This window comes from Canis aureus, chromosome 23 (assembly GCF_053574225.1).
Source record: "Canis aureus isolate CA01 chromosome 23, VMU_Caureus_v.1.0, whole genome shotgun sequence".
Lineage (NCBI taxonomy): Eukaryota > Metazoa > Chordata > Mammalia > Carnivora > Canidae > Canis > Canis aureus.
Window position 1 is genome coordinate 50,217,625 of NC_135633.1, and position 15,387 is coordinate 50,233,011.

The window sequence follows — 15,387 nt, forward strand, 5'->3', positions numbered from 1 at the left end:
AAAATGGAATATCTTAACAGGTCAATAACTAGCCAAGGGATTAAATCAGTAATCAATATCCTCCAAACAAAGAAAATCCCAGACATATGGCTTCAGCGGTGAATTTTATCAAATATTTATAGTAGAATTAATGAAAATCCTTCTCAAACTCTTCTAAAAGATTAAATAGGAGTAAACACTCCCAAGTTCTTATCAGGACAGCATTACGCTATTTGATGTCTAAGCCAGCCACAGATACACAAGAAAACCAACAGACCAAAATCCCTGATGAAGATAGATACAAAAATCATCAATAAAATATTAACAAACCAAATTGAAAAGCATATTAAAAGAATTATATAACTATATAAAAGAATTATATAACCAAATGAGATTTACCTCTGGGATGCAAGGATGATCAAACATATAAAAAATCAATTACTAAGATGCACTCCATTAACAGAATGAAGAATAAAAATCACATCTCATTAGATACAGAAAAAACATTTGACAAAATTCAATATCTTTTCATGAAAAAAAAAACTCTCAACAAACTAGGAATCGAAGGGAATTACTTTAACATATTAAAAGCTATATATGAAAAACCAACAGCTAACATTCTACCAATGGTGAAAAACTGTAACGTTTCCTCCAAAATCAAAAAGAAAGTAAGGATGCCCACTCTTACCACTTCTTTTCAAGATAATACTGAAATTCTCAGAGCAATAGACAAGAAAAATGAATAAAAGTCATCTAAATCACATAGGGAGAAGCAAAATTATCTGTTTGCAGATGATGATTTTATATCCTTAAAAAAATCTAAAAATTCCACACACACACACAAAAAAAACAGTTGTTAGAACTAATACATGCATTTAGTAAAGTTTCAGTATACAAAATCAAACTACAAAAATCAGTTGTATTTCTACACAATAAAAACAAACGATCTAAAAAGGAAATTTAAAAAAACAATCCCATTTGCAATAGCACCAAAAAGAAGAAAATACTTGGAATAAACTTAATTAAAGAGATAGAAGACTTGTACACTGAAAACTATGAAATATTTGTGAAGGAAATAAAAGAAGACATTTTGTCTTATACATTAGAAGACATTCTAAAACATTCTACAGATTCAGTAAAATTTCAAGGACTTTTTTTTTTTTTTTTTAGAAATGGGAATAAAACTCTAAAATTCATGAGGGATTCCAAATAACAAAAACAATCCCGAGAAAGAAAAACCAAGTTGGAGGCATAACACTTCCTGATTTCAAATAAAATGAATCAAAGACTTAAATGTAATACCTGAAATTGTAAGACTCTTAGTAGAAAACATAGGAGAAAATCTTCATGATGTTGATCTGGGAATGATTTCTTGGATATGACACTAAAAGCACAAGCAATAAAAGCAAAGTTAATAAGCAGGACTACATCAATCTAAAAAGCTTTTACACAGTAAAGAAAATAATAAAATGAAAATGCAGTCTACAGAATGGGAGAAAATACTTGCAAATCATGTATCTGATTAGGAGCTAATATCAAAAAATATAAGGCACTCCTTAACCTGATAGAAGAAAACAAATAATAATAATATTTAAAAATGGCAAAGAATTTGAAGAGCCTTTGCTCCAAAGAAGACATGCAAATTAGCAACATGAAAAGATCCTTAACATCGCTTATCTTTGGTGTAACACAAATAATACAATGAGATATCACACTACCCTATTAGAATGGCTATTATATAAAACATTGTAAAAATAAAAAAAAAAAAAAAGAGGACTTGTGTTGGTGAAAATGTGAAGAAATTGAAACCCTTATACATTGTGGGTGGGAGTGTAAAATGGCACATCTACTGTTAAATGCACATTAATAAATGGATGAAGAAATGGTGGTATATGCATATAACAGAATATTATTTGGCCTTAAAAAGGAAGGGTATATTGCCATATGGATTAAACATGAGAACAGTATACTAAGTGAAAAAGCATCACAAAAGGACAAATACTGAATGATACTGCTTACAATGAGGCATATAAAACAAATATATAGAAGCAAAGAATAGAACAGTGGTTGACAGAGGCTGAGGAGGAAGGAAAATGGGGATTATTATTGAATGTGTATAAACTTATGCAAAACGGTTAAATTTTAGAGATTTGCTGTATGCCACTTTGCTGATACTTAATAGTATTGCTTTGGAAACTTAAAAATTTGTTAAGAGAGTAGATCTCATTTTAGGTGTTCTTACCACAATATAAAGAAGGGAATGAAAGGAAAGAGGGAGGGAGGGAAGAATAAATAAACTCAATGAAGTAAATATACAAAGTTCTTAGAATAGTGTCTGGCATATAATAAGAGCCCAGTTCATATTCTCTCCTTTTATTACAGTCAAGCTACAAGCCCAGAAACTGTTGTGGTCACCCTTTTTTTTCTCATTCAAACTCTATCTAGTATCAAATTTTGTTAGTTCTTTCTACTTAAGTTCTTTTTTTTTTTAAGACTTTATTTATTTATTCATGAGAGACAGAGAGAGAGAGAGAGAGAGGCAGAGACACAGACAGAGGGAGAAGCAGGCTCCATGCAGGGAACCCCATGTGGGACTCAATCCAGGGACTCCAGGATGAAGCCCTGGGCTGAAGGCAGATGCTCAACCACTGAGCCACCCAGGCATCCCTTAAATATCTTAAAAAAAAAAAAAAAGATTTGTTTTAGAGAGAGAGAATATGCAAGCCTGGGGCTAGGGAGAGGAAGGAGGAAGGGAGAGAAGCAGACTCCCTGTTGAGGTCAGTGCCCATTGTGGGGTTCGATCCCAGGACCCTGAGAGCATAACCTGAGCCAAAACCAAGAGTCAGACGCCTAACCAACAGACCCACCCAGATGCCCTTACTCCTTAACTATCTCAAATATTTACTTCTTATTCCCACTCCATTATCTTTGTCTGCACTAGAGTCATCTTTCATGTAGATTTGTCTGGCTCCTGATGTTTCTCCCTACTCCTAATAGTGTTATTTTTTAGTGCATTCTTCTTGCTGAATACAGATTATCTTAAATTGGATTGACAAACTAGGGACCACAGCCTAGTCACCTTTATTTATAAACAAATTTTATTAGAGCACACTCATATCCATTCACTTATGTATTGCCTATATCTGCTTTCACACTACAGTGGCAGAATTGAATTACTACTTATAACTGACCTGCAAGCCTAAAATGCTTAGTAGCTCTCTCTTAAAAAAAAAAAAAAAAGTTTGCAGAGCCCTATCCTACATAAAATATAAACACTACACTCCTGCTTAAAGCACTTCAATGATTTTCAGTACAAGTAGGAAAAATCCAAAATCTTTAAAATTATTTTTAAGGCATTTTATACTCCCCCCTTGTGATCCTCTTCAGGCTTCTTGCCAAAGAAACACTGGCTCCTTAAATACATTTTCACTCTTACTCCCAATGCCATTAACTATTCTTTGAAGATTATCTCTGCCTAGATAATTCTAATTCATTCTTCAAGTATGAAGTTTACTTGCTTAAGGAAGTGTTTTCTGCCTCGCAGATCTTCAATTGGGTGTTCCTATCTTTGTACTTTCTCTAAGTCATGTCTTTAAGTCATTACCCAACTATTTACATGAAAGTTCCATATCTATCATGTTCACCATTATAACTTTAACATCTATTGCAAAGCCTAGCAAATAGTAGGCACATCATGTATAATTGTTTAATGAATGAATATAGCATAATTCCAAAAACTTCCTTCAGCTATCTGCATACCTAATTAAGGAATCTAATGTTTCTTGGCAAAGATAATCTGGCATGTGATCCTTTTGAGTCCTCCTTGTGTGGCTAGATTCCAGAATCTCTGATTTGAAGGATAAGAAGCACCTGGACAGAACCACATGTGGAAAGGAATGAATCTAATTGCCTATACTTGGTACACAAGCTGACCCCAGAATTCATTGTTTTCACTGTACTATTATTTTTTAAAGATTTTATTTTTTTGACAGAGAATACAAGTAGGCAGAGTGGCAGGCTAAGGGAAAGTGAGAAGCAGGCTCCCTGCTGAGCAGAGAGCTTGATGCAGGCTTGATCCCAAGACCTTGGGATCATGACCTGAGCCAAAGGCAGATGCTTGACCAACTGAACCACCCAGGTGCCCCCATTATTAATTTTAATGCTAGGAAAATAAGTAAATTTTATAAAACAATGGTAAAAACATAAAGGCCATAGCCGATATCTCAAAAAGACTACCAAGTTTTTTTTACCTGAATTTGATTCTTTGTCTAAGGTAATTAAAAATGATGGGACAACATATTCTGAGCTGTGACTCTTAGATCCTAAGCAGAAATCATACCATGGGAAGGCTATGAGTCAAGAATCTTGACGTTGGTCAAGAATATAAAGCAGAGGGATCTAGAGCTTATACTTAGTTAAATGCAGTTAATTTCTTCTCCAAAGGAAAAAAAATGCCAATCAGTCAGATTATTTGGTGGCTGAGACAGGGGGGTCTCAAAAAAGAACCAGGCATCATTTTCTCTGCCCCTGAAAATTTCCAGACTTTTACAAAGAAAACTTTTACCTTCAAACATTTTGCATATTATGATTACCCACATTAGTGATTGATTTTATTCTTTCTTTCTCTCTCTCTCTTTTTTATTTTTTTATTTTTTTATTTTTTGCAGGGGGGATATGAGATCATAAAAGAAAAATACTTTTCAATAGCTTTTTTATGATTTTTTTAATGTGCTTTCTTAAAGAAAAGTTATAAAACTTAGTTCTTTCAGTTTCTAGCAAAGATATACAATGTTTCCTTCTTTTATTGTGCAAATCACAAAGGAGCCATAACTGTATATATTTTCACATCAGATGTAAAATTCATGTGTCACTTGTGACTTATGCAAGGAAAATGGGAAGCTCCACTACACAGACCTACAATTTGTCTATAGATGGTGATTTGCAGTTGGGGAGTACTTTCCTTTGAAATCATTAAATCCTTACAGCTAAGTATTCCTTCTGCCTTGACAGACTCTACATATTACCTTATCCTATAAATAAAAATGATTTTTAAAAAATACCTTTAACGACTGCAACAATGGCCAAAGTTCATCCAACACTTTCCTTACTTTCTAGAACTACATTTGGAGGCCCCTTTTATCATGTCACTTCAATAGCACATAACAAAAAGCTTGTGTCAGAATTTCAATGCAGCTTCACATCATCTTTTACTGTTATTAACAGATATTTTTGAGCCAAATGAATAATGCCATCCTCAGTATAACGTTAGCTAGAAAAAAGCCCCTTTATCTTCTTTAAGTCACATTGCTTATTCTACATGAAAGTCAAATGTATAGTAGAACAAATATAATTTCAACAGACTAAAATAGGGAAAAATGTAACTGTGGTCTGGCTTACCATCAAAGCTGACATCTCTACTCATCCTTTCAGTATAGCTAAAATCAATCCTCTTTTTAAGCAACAATCTCACATTCATGTTATTATTGAAAAGAAAGTTGCTTTCAATAATATGAAACATTAAAATCTTACTATATGAATAATTTTTCAAATCCCAAATGCCTACAGAAAACTAATGAATTTTTCTTGATTTCAAATAAATTATTTGAAAGGAGCAAAAATATTTGATTTCCCCTACATCATCATGGACAAAGTAAATGACCATGGGGCATCCAAAATGCCTGTAAAAAAGTGAGGGACTTCTGGGTGGCTCAGTGGCTGAGCATCTGCCTTCGGCTCAGGTCGTGACCCCGGGATCCAGGATTGAGTCTCACATCGGCCTCCTGCAGGGAGCCTGCTTCTCCCTCTGCCTCTGTCTCTGCCAATCTCTCTGTCTCTCATTAATAAATAAATAAATCTTTTTTTTTTTTAAGTGAGCACTGCCAGTAGGCTCATGATTACTATTTCGTTTAATAATAGCATATTTATATTATTGTATTCAGAAATCTTTCCAAATAGACTTTCAGCCACTCCATCAATACTCTTCAAAATGTTCACATTCCAAAGCTTCTAACAACTTAGAGGCAAATATTTTATGATACTAATCTTAAGAGTATGAGAAAGACAAAAAATGGAAATAAACAGCATTAATTTGAAGATATCTTTATTTTTGAAGAGAAAATGTGCACTTTCCATAAGCTTGCCAGTGCTTTCCTGAATACATCATGCAATGTAGCATACCAAGTTTTGTGAAGTTCCACCAATCTGCCATGCTATCTCATAGTTTTTGTATTCATGTGCATGGATTTTACTGCCAAGAATATACTTTTGCTGACTGGATGAATTTTCCTTAATCTTCAAGGCTCACCTCATGTGTCATCCCTTTGGGCTGCATTCCCATACCTCCCAGTCTAATATAAATAGTCTTTTTTACTGTGTTCTCTTAACACTGTATCCTTCTGTATTTGAATCATTTTCTTCATCTTCTTTTGTCTTTCAAATTAAGATACAGATTTCTTAAGGCATTAGGCCATTCATTTTATTTGTCTTTATTTTGAATACAGGTCTAGCATAAAGTTCTCTTGATTTTTTTACATGTTAGATCTCCTTTTTTCTTCTGCCATCAAAGCACATTTTTGTCTCCCTAGTACCAGAAGTGTTTTCTCATGGCCTTCGCAATCATATCTTAGATGTACTCATTCCTTTCTCACAGACTTGCCTTCAAATACTATTCTGTTTCTATCATATTGGGTTTCTTTCCTTGGTAGATTAAATCAGGGGATGCATAGGAATTGAGATTTTATTACAGTTAAGTAAATAAAGTAACTTAAAGTGGTTCAAGCAGGAGTCAGAAAGTCAATGGAATACCACTCAAAATTAAGACATGAAAAACAGGAAAATGAAGACTAGCAATTTAAATCGGTTGTATTTTTAGTAGTATATTCTTAGGTAAATAATTAAAAGGCAGCTATAATTCTATTTACTAAGCCCCCAACACAAACTAAGGTAGAAGTGATATAAAGATTAGAGACACATAAAAAGACACCATGCAAAATAAGTGTTTAGTAATTTTGTATTTCACTGAGAAAATATAGAAATTTACATATAAGAAAGGAATGTTAAAAAGTGATTATTCTCATATAAAAAATTTACCTGGTAGGCTTAATATCAGATTAAATACCATAGAAGAAAAGATGAATGAACTTGAAGATAGAACAAAAATAAACTATACAAAATATAGTATGTAGAGAGCAAAAAACTTAATTGTGCTAAGAGATCTGTGAAACAATAATTAAATTATGTAATATACACAAAAGTTTAGTTTCAGAAGATAAGGATAGACAAAAAAAATTGAAGATTGTAGCCAAAAGTTGTCAAATGATGGAAAAATATGACTTCACAGATCTCCAAAGTTCAATGAAACCAAAGTAACATAAAGACAAAGAAAAATGTTTCTAAACACACCATAATCTAATTACAAAAGACAGTGATTAAAAAATCTTTTAAATTAGTCAAAGTTAAAAAAATAAAATAAAATAGTCAAAGTTATTTATCTAGTGAAAATATTCTTCAAACTGAAAGCAAAATAAAGATATTGTCAAACAAAAACAAAACTTTGAATAATTTGATGTAATAGCACTATAGGAACGCTAAGGAAAGTTCTCTAGGGCTAATGGAAAACTAATACTATTTGGAAACTAATCCCCACAAAGGAAAGAAGAACAACAACAACAAAATGCTTATATGTATGCCTGTGTGTTTGTCTGTGTAAATATAAAATGTATTTAATCTTTTTAGTTTCTCAAATTTCTAATTCCACTTTTTTCTCTAAAGTAAAAATAATAACAATGTGTTGGAAGGTTTACAAAGTATGTAGAAATAATGACCATGATAGCACAAGTATAGCACAAAGGATGGGGAGAGAGACATGTTAGCATAATGTTCTCAAGTAAATGTTGCAAACCTTAAAACAACCATGCACACGTTTAAAAAAAGAGCTGTACTTAATAAGACAATAGAGGACTTTAGTGAAATACTAAAAAAAAAAAAAGATTAATAGAAAATAAGGCAAGAAAAGAAGGCAAAAGGAAACACTTTATGGGATAGACAAAAAATTCATAATGTTAGATTTAAACCCCAATACAGATAATTATATGAAATGTAAACTCACTGAAACACACCAAAAGCAGACTAGATGAAAAAGCAAAACCCTATTATATACTATTTGCAAGAATTCTACTTTAAATCATACCCGTGTGTGTATTTGATATCAACCCGAAGTTCAACTACTTGTTGCTGGAAAAGCCGATACTCAAGAGACAAATTTTAACTAGAAAGGAATTTGAACTTTATTCAGGAGCCCCACCAACTGGGGAGAGGTTGGATGATTGTCCAAAAGCCAACTTCAAGGTTTCTGCCTGATCCAGGGGCTTTTAAGGGGGCCTAAGGTAGTCAGTCAATAATGGGAGTGCAGTAGTCTGCAACACTTCTTGATTATGTACAAAATTGATGCTGTTAGATAACAAATGTTATCTTGGTGTTTGGGAATTGTGTGTGGAGGAAGATGTCTAGTTCTTTATTTCATGATGTGCAGAAGTTCTCTGTTCTTTCTGCAAGAGAGGGTAAGTTCCACAGATACACAAAGGGAGGTTATTAAAATCATTTGTGCAACCTGGGGAAAAAAAAGTTTGCTGAAGAAACGTTGCTAGGCTAATCAGAAAGCCAAGGCAGCTTCAAACAGACTTGCTAGTTGCTGTGGCCTGGGAAAGTTTTGGACCTTCACTCCTCAAGGCCCTGTTTGCTACTGATCCAGGGATTTAGGTAAGTGAGTAAGGAGTGTGTTATCCCACACTTAAGCAAGTTAACCCTTAAGACTGGTTGAAGTGCCCTTTATGTCTGTGTATAAATATAGATACAAGTTTTTGCTAATCTGTTATGTATGAAATGGAATTTCATTGTGGTCTAAATTTGCATCTTTCTAATCACTAATTTCATGTTTCTTGATCATTTATGCTGTTTAGCTATTGCTCATTATTAAAAGTTGTTTTTCTTATAGACTTGTTGGAGGTCTTTATTTAATCTATTAGTCTTTGTCAGTTATTTGTGTGGCAATTAAGTTTTCCCAGGTTGTGTCCTTTAATGAAAGTAAATTTTTAATATTAATGCAGTTAAATGCATCAATATTTTTGAAGGATAGCAATGTTTTAAATATTGTTAGAAAAAAATCTCTCTTCTCCTATTAGTATATAAAAATATTTTCCTATTTATTTTTCTCCAATAGTTACCATGAATTGGGGAAAAAGTGAAACTGAGGGATCATGTGGAGGGTTTGGTACCTATGTGATGGTTGGTACATCGTTCTTATTCTATTGGCCCAAACTCAATCACATGCCCCTGACTAAGGGATACTAGAAAATAAGGTCTAATTACATTCCCAGGAAAAAAAGGAAATGTGTGTTTTGAACACTTAGCCAGTCTATTCTTATGAAGAATTCAAATGAATTCTTCCCACTCATTGAATGTATTCACCCCCTCCCCAAGGGAGGCAAATCAAATTACATCTGGTCTCTGCATCCACTTGAATCCAAGATTTCCAGGTCTCCATCAGGTCCAGATATAGATTACTCTGATTCTGTAACATAAGTATTTAAAGAAAAATTGTGCCCTTCCATAGTGGTGGAACAAGAATTGATTATCCACAGAAAAAAATATTCCATTTAGAAAAGAGAAAAATGAGAGAACCAAGCTAGTCACGGGTCCATTACAAATATAAATTATCTTGTAAAATCATTCATTTTAAAGCCCCTCTTTCTTGGGCATTGGGTGAATGTAAGGGAGTCCTTAATTCAATACCAATATCACTCTTTGGAAGAAATTGTCTTGTTTACCATTCAGGATATCTTGGATCTACTCCCTGACATTTTCCTTTTCATTTTTCTCCATGGCCATGATTGAAATGTGTATTGAGGAATATTCCCTCCTGTGGGGTCAAATTGTGTAGCTCAAAGTCCTGTTGGTCTACATTTGGTAAACTAAAATTTGTTTTAAGACTCAAATACTCAAAGCTTTGTTGTTTTAAATTCAGACTCCTGATGTCTTTGGCAATGCAGTTATCTCAATATGTAATTGGCTTCTGACCTATTTGCTTCCACTCAATTCCATGTATTAGTAACTCCATTTAAGGTTATTCCCTAGAAATAATTCAGTCCCCATGCCTTATTTTCTCAATATACTGGCAGCTATCTTGAAGCCATCAGGTTTGCTTGGGAAGACCAAAAACCCTTAGCTTGTCATGGGATTGATTTTTAATGGCCCCCTGGTACTCTATGTCTTTTTATTCTTATTTCTTACTGTCTAAGATCTATAAAAAAAAATGAGATTTTCTAATATAATTTCAATCAGTTATGCATTGCCACAGCAATGCTGCATAACAAAACACCCCAAAACTTAGAAGGCTAAATGAATGACCATTTATTATTTATAACAAAAGAGAATCGGCTGTGTGGTTCTGCTGATTTGGCTCAGACTGGGCTGATAACAACTGAACTAGTTCATAAATATGTCAGTGTGGGACCCAGGAAATCTAACAAAAATCCCCTACCCCTGGACAAGCAGAGCAGGACTAACTCCATTTTGTGCTACACCCACCATCTCATGTAAACCCCCACACACACACGACCTGCCTATTGTTTAAGGCACTCCCTCACCCTAGTTTAGCTATTAAGCACACCCTTATCAGAAACCAGCACACTTAGGAATTGGCCACCTGCGTGTGGACCGACATGACTGTGCAACTTTCTATGTATGTTACAATCTCATTGGCCACGGACCCCTATAACACTACTATGCTTCTTAGTCTCAGTGTCCAAGTCTCTGCTCTGCTGTGTCGGGTATACTTAGACCCAAGATCGAGCTTGTGATTAAACCCTCATGTGATTACATCAGTGTCGGCTCCTTGGTGGTTTCTTGGATTTGCAATCTTGGGCACAACATCAGCTCTAGGATCCATTGGAAGCTGGTTGGCCTTAAATATCTTTTGTCTAGACAATGTGGCCCTGCTCCATGTGCTCTCTCATTCTCCTGCAGGCTAACTTAAATTGTTCTCATGGCAAAGGCAAGGGTCCAAGAGATAGAGCAAAAGCACACAAATCTTTGTAAAGCTACATTCTAATAACCAAAGTAAGTCATAAGGCAACCCAGACTCAAAGTATTGGTTAACAGGCTCGATCTTAAAATGATAAAACCTGCAAAGTTACATGGCAAAAGATGTGGATATAGAGAGTGATTGAGACTTCAGGCCATTTTTGCAATTAATCTGCTTTACTGACCAAGGTCCCACATTGTACAGTCTTTCTACTTGCATTAATTCTGCTGACAGTCCATCCAGTTTTATACTGACCTCATCTCTTTTTTCTAATACTTTGATGAATAAAACTAGTAACAATCCACACACACTTTTAATATTCTATTTTCTAACTCCTTCACTAGCCTATGTAAGCATTTGGATGACCTTTCCAAGTTATCAAAGATAAAAGTTTTACCAGATTGTTTTGCCACTACATAGCAAGGTGTTCATCTTCTCATTCCCCAGTATCAGATCCTTATCTTTTTCATCCTGGCTGTTCCAAATATTTTATGTCTTGTTATGACAGTTATCTATTTTTATGACAATTTCTATGTTAGCAAAATGATGCTACTGAGTATAATAAACAAGCTTTTAATTATTATGGTCTTAGCAAGATAAACATTTATATATTATTCACACAGAATACAGAGAGAGTTATTGATTCGCACTGGTGAGGTAGTAGCTTGACACTTTCCTCTACACAGTTATTTAAAGACCTAGTCTCTGCTACCTTCAACTCCTGACTTCCAAAATTGTCCTAGCATCAATACCCACATAGGCAAAGAGAAAGATAGAATAGAGACTTTTGGTGGAACAGCTCCAATACATTTCATGGTCAGAAATCAGCAACTTGGTCATGCCTATTTGCCTAGGAAAAAGGCAAACACATGTCCAGGAGAAAAAAAAATTGGATTTGGGGAAGAGCTAAGCTTTCTGCTCTGTGCTGTACACTATATTTTTTTTGAAAATTATAGTCCTTTAGTTAACCTATTAATTTTAGCATGCATTTTTTTTTACCACGCATTCTTAAAGTCTAGAGTTAATATCTTATCTGTCCTCCCCAAAGGAAAAGAACTTTAGAACATACTACCTCTCTACTCTTTTTTAATTACATGTTCTTTCTGATCAATATAAAATTCCACAGAAGGTTTATTTTGACAAAAGTTAGTTAAAAAAATGGAAAACACTAAAATAATAATTGAATTACACAATTTAATTAAAAAATGCATAAAAGCTAATTTTTAACTTTTACCATAAATAAAATATAACTTTTTATAGACATGTAACTTACAATAATTCATCCTATATTTAGCTACAAAGATTGCTTCAACAGTTTCAAAAAACAGAAATGGTACAAGTCACTCTTTTTACATATCAAAACATGGCATATGGCTATGTCTGATATCAGAGGAAAACGCAGTTTCATATGCTTTTATTATTAACCATAAATAATAACTATATTGATTATTCAGCTCAAGAAGTTAGAAGTACAATATAAATGTGCTGATCAAGAAAGAGGAATAAGTAAATAAAAAAGTGGAAACTCCTGAATTCAAGCAAACAGTTAAAAACTCAAAATCCTTATTTTAAAGACCAATAAAATAAACGAACTCTGAAAAAGCTAATTATTTAAAATCATTATATCTAACATTTATTGGGTGCTTACTATTTGCAGCATATTTGCTAAGTAATTTACAAGAGCATAGCTCACTTAATGCTCAAAATAATATTATGACAATCATTATTTCATAAACATCTATTTAGTACTATGTGCCCAGCACTCTATGAGACACTGTAAACATAATGATGAACAAGAGAAATAATGCCACTGCCCTCAAGATCTTTGCATTCTGAAGAATCAAATAAATATGTCTATTTTACAGATGGAGAAATTAGATTCATTAACTTAGATAACTTTCCAAAGATCACATAGCATCTTTGTGTTCCAATTGTATTTTAATCTAAATTGCATTCCCCAAATTCCATGCTCCTAATCAACACACAAAGCTGAAAGATCTGGGGGTAGGGGTGAGGGTAGGGGGTGGGGAGTAAACAGGTACTACTAAATTATGAAGGGGATCCAAGCATCATCATAAAATTGCAAATATTCTTTTTGCCTACTTGATCTGAGCCAAGTACTTTATTTTTCATTTTTTTAATAATAAATTTATTTTTTATTGGTGTTCAATTCGCCAACATACAGAATAACACCCAGTTGAGCCAAGTACTTTAAACAATGTTCACAAATACTATGAAATAGGTCATATTATTTCCACCATATTTTACATTTGAGGGAACTAAAGAAATAAGATATTAAATAACATGTAGTTGCAGAGCTTTTTTATCTCCAAGAAGTCTGCCACTCATGACTGAGGAATTTTTAATAATTTTAAAAAATTAATTATTCAGCTTACTGCTGAAATACTGAAATTATGAGTGAAATACTTGATTTCCTAGGAAAACATGATTGCCTAAATTGACATGAGCAGAACAAAATTAAGGAAAACTAGGAGAAACTAAAAACATTATCAAAAAACTGCCACTAGGGCTCCTGGGTGGCTCAGTGGTTGAGCATCTGCATTGGGCTGTGGGTGGCAATCCCAGGGTCCTGGGATGGAGTCCCACCTCAGGCTCCCCACCAGAAGCCTGCTTCTTCTTCTGCCTGTGTCTCTGCGTCTCTCTGTGTGTCTCTCATGAATGAATGAATGAGTGAATGAATGAATAATAAATAAATAAATAAATAAATAAATAAATAAATAAATAAATAAAAAAAAGAAATCTTTAAAAAAAGAAAACAAGCTGCCACTAATGATTGCAGACCCAGGTGATTTTTTTGAAAATCTTATCAGTATCCTAAGGAACATATAATCTGCCTATTATTTAAGCTACAGAAAGAGGGGAATACTTTTGGCATGTTCACTAAGCTATCATCCATCATTATGATACCAGATCTGTCAGAAATAGCTAGTAAACAAACCAACCACTAACTCACTAATGAGAAAGCACACACAAACCAATAAACCCAATAAACTGAAAATAATCTCACCATTGAATGTAGATGCAAAAAATCCTAATTAAAAAAATCACATATTAATTTTAATACATATTAAAAGAATGATATGCCATTCCAATGCAAAGATTATTCCAAAATGCAAGGTTCAATCCTCTTGGATGTTGGATATATGTATCTACCTAAACAAACAGGAAGAGCTATCAACTCTAATCCAGAAATTTCAATTCTATGCTTTATTGCTAAGGAATAATATATATAATAATAACTAATAATAATATAGTTGTGAAGGAAATAATATAACTAATAATATAGTTGTGAAGGAAACTATAGATATATTTGTTTCTCCCAAAAATGTTCGTAAAAATATATCAGAGAGGGGATCCCTGGGTGGCTCAGTGGTTTAGCACCTGCCTTTGGCCCAGGGTGGGATTCTGGAGTCCCGGGATTGAGTCCGACGTCGGGCTCCCTGCATGGAGCCTGCTTCTCCCTCCACCTGTGTCTCTGCCTCTCTCTCTCTCTCTCTCTCTCTCTCTCTCTGTCTATCATGAATAAATAAATAAAATATTTAAAAAAAAATATATATATATATATCAGAGAGGCCATCATCAACTAACAATACACTAAGGGAGAATTTTTCTGAGAAGCAATGTCTTGATGGCTCTAATACACAAAGAACTCTAAGAAATGCATTTTTAAAATTACAAATAGACAAATAGAAAAATTAAGGAAAAAAATAGGAAAATAATATAAGCAAACAATTCAAAGAAAAGCAGTGTAAATAGCCAGTAAAAGTCTAAAAAAAATTCAATCTTCTTTGAGTTCAGAGAAATATTAATTAAAGTAGCCGCAAAATGTCATTCTTTACTTTTCAGTATTGACAAAAATTAAACAGATTGAGCACGTAAAATGGTTGCAAGGATATGGGGAAACAGACTCATATATTACTGGTAGATATGAAAACTGCTACTATATTATTGAAATACATCTGGCAATACTTATTAAAATGAAAAATATTCATGCCCTTTGATCCATCAATTTCACTTTTGTGGATGTCTGCTGCAGGAAATAAAAGCAATAGTAAGTGATGTATGTGCAAGGTTCTTTATAGCAATATCATTTCTTAGTGGTAAAAAAAAGTAAAGAAAAAAATAAAAAACCTGGTACTACACTTAATGCCTAACTATCGGGGATGGTTGATTAAATTCTGATACATCTATATAATGGAATGATATGCAGCTATTAGCTAGAATAACTCAGGATCTTGAATTTGATTTTTTAGTTATAAAATATCAAGTATACAACTTACGTTTTTTAAACAAAACAAAAATAACAA

General features: G+C 33.5%; 1 protein-coding gene across 4 annotated transcripts in view; it reads left to right on the plus strand.

Moving 5' to 3' along the window:
* Positions 1-15,387, plus strand: part of CNTN5 (contactin 5) — a 1,290,695-nt gene that overhangs the window by 971,964 nt on the left and 303,344 nt on the right. The window lies entirely within an intron of this gene.